General features: G+C 34.5%; 1 non-coding gene across 1 annotated transcript; it reads left to right on the top strand.

Annotated features, from left to right (window-relative positions):
* The first annotated feature begins 1,238 nt into the window (after positions 1-1,238).
* On the top strand, positions 1,239-1,342 carry LOC131828364 (U6 spliceosomal RNA). Its single transcript, XR_009352380.1, has one exon. It is a non-coding gene; the product is annotated as a U6 spliceosomal RNA (small nuclear RNA).
* Positions 1,343-2,464: the final 1,122 nt, after the last annotated feature.

Genomic DNA, 2,464 nt, shown 5'->3' with positions numbered 1-2,464 from the left:
TTACATTGAGCACTTTTTAATGCTCCTGTTGGTCATTTATATAACTTTTTTGAAAAAAAAAGTCTATTGAGATCCTTTTGCTATTTTTTAATGATATATTTTTTTCTATTTGTATCTCTTGATTATTAACCTCTTTTCAGATATAAGATTTGTAAGTATTTTCTTCCATTCTGTGGATTGTGTTTTCATTCTCTCTCTCTCTCTCTTTTTTTTTTTTTTGGCAATGCAGAAACTTTAGTTAATGTAATACCATTTATTTATTTTTGCTTCTTTTGCTTGTGTTTTTGGCCTGGTATCCAAAAACTATTGGCAAGACCAATGTCAAGGAGAATTTTTCCTATGTTTTCCTTTAGGAAATTTAGTTTCATGCATCACATTTAAGTCTTTGATCTATTTCAAGTTAAGATTTATGAGTGATATAAGCTTCCAGTTTCATGCTGGTTTATGTGACTATTCAGTTTTAAATATCATTTATTGAACAGACTATCTTTACCCATTATATATGTTGGCCCCTGTCAAATATTAGGTGACTGTATGAAAGGATTTATTTCTGGACTCTCAAATCTGTTCTACTTGTTTATTGGTCTGTTTTTATACCAGTATACTTTATTGTTTTGAGCATGAGGGCTTTGTAGTATTGTTTCAAATCAAGAAGTGTAATTTCACTTCTTCATTCTTTCTCAGAACTGCTTTAATTATTTGTCTTTTATGGTCTCATATAAATTCTAGGATTCTTTACTTACTTCTGTAAAAAAATAATATTGGATTTATTAAAAGATTTTTTATTTATTTATTTGACAGAGAGAGATGACAAGCAGGCAGAGAGGCAGGCAGAGAGAGAAGAGGTAGCAGCTTCCTGCTGAGCAGAGAGCCTGATGCAGGGCTCGATCCCAGGACCCTGGGATCATGACCTGAGCCGAAGGCAGTGGCTTAACCCACTGAGCCACCCAGGCACCCCTAACATTGGATTTTTGATAGGAATTGAATTTACAGATGGTTTTTGGTAGTATGGACATTTTAACAATGTTAATTCTTACCATTCATAAATATGAGCTATCTTTCCATTTATGTCTCCTTCAATTTCTTTATCAATGTCATAGTTTATGGGGTACATATCTTTCATCTTCTTAGTTAAATCTTATCCTAAGTATTTCATTAGTTTTGATGCTATTGTGAATTAGATTGTTCTCTTTATTTTTTCAGATAGTTCATCATTAGAGTGTTAAAATGCTCGTCTTGTGCTTACTTTGGCAGCACATATACTAAAATTGGAATGATGCAGAGATTAGCTTGATCACTGAACAAGGATGACATGAAAAACTGGGAAGCATTCCATATTGGAAAAAAAAAAACGAAACAAAACAAAATTCTTGTCTTTTATATATTGATCTTGTATTTGGCAGCTTTACTAAATTTGTTTATTCAAAATTTTTTGTGAATTTTTTAGGATTCTTTTACATGTAAGTTCATGTTATTAAAAAAAAGAAAATTTTACTTCTTCCTTTTTTTTTTTTTTGAGTCTTTTATTTCTTTGTGTTCCTTGTTTCTCTGGTAGGACATCCAGTACTATGTCAAATGAGAGTAGTGAAAGTGGACACACTTGTCTTTGTTCTGATCTTTAAGGGGAAAATTTTCAATTTTTTTTGATTGAATATGAGATTAGCTCTGGGCTTGCAATATGTGCTTTTTCTTTAATGGATTTTTAAAACTATTTTTTAAAAATTTTTTATAAACATATAATGTGTTTTTATCCCTAGGGGCACAGGTCTGTGAATCTCCAGGTTTACCCATTTCACAGCACTCACCATCACTCACCATAGCACCTGCCCTCCCCAATGTCCATACCCCCACCATCCTCTCCCAACACACCTCCCCCCAGCAACCCTCAGTCTGTTTTGTGAGATTCAGTCTTTTATGGTTTGTCTCCCTCCCAATCCCATCTTCTTTTATTTTTCTTTTCGTACGCCTGAAACCGCCTATGTTGCATCTCCACTTCATCATATCAGGGAGATCATATGATAGTTGTCTTTCTCAGATTGATTTATTTCGCCAAGCATAATACCCTCTAGTTCCATCCACGTCATCACAAATAGCAGGATTTCATTTCCTTTGATGGCTGCATAGTATCCCATTGTACATATATACCACATCTTATTTATAGATTCATCTGTTGAAGGACATTTAGGTTCTTTCCATAGTTTAACTATTGTGGACATTGCTGCTATAAACATTTGAGTGCATGTGCCCCTTCAGAATGCCACGTTTGTATCTTTAGGGTATATACCCAGTACTACAATCACTGGGTCATAGGCTAGTTCTATTTTCAGCTTTTTGAGGCACCTCCACGCTGTTTTCCAGAGTGGTTGCACCAGCTTGCATTCCCACGTACAGTGTAGGAGGGTTGCCCTTTCTCCACATCCTTGCCAGCATCTGTCATTGACTGACTTGTTCATTTTAGCCATTC

This window comes from Mustela lutreola, chromosome 3 (genome assembly GCF_030435805.1).
Source record: "Mustela lutreola isolate mMusLut2 chromosome 3, mMusLut2.pri, whole genome shotgun sequence".
Lineage (NCBI taxonomy): Eukaryota > Metazoa > Chordata > Mammalia > Carnivora > Mustelidae > Mustela > Mustela lutreola.
This window is presented reverse-complemented; position numbering and strand designations above follow the sequence as displayed.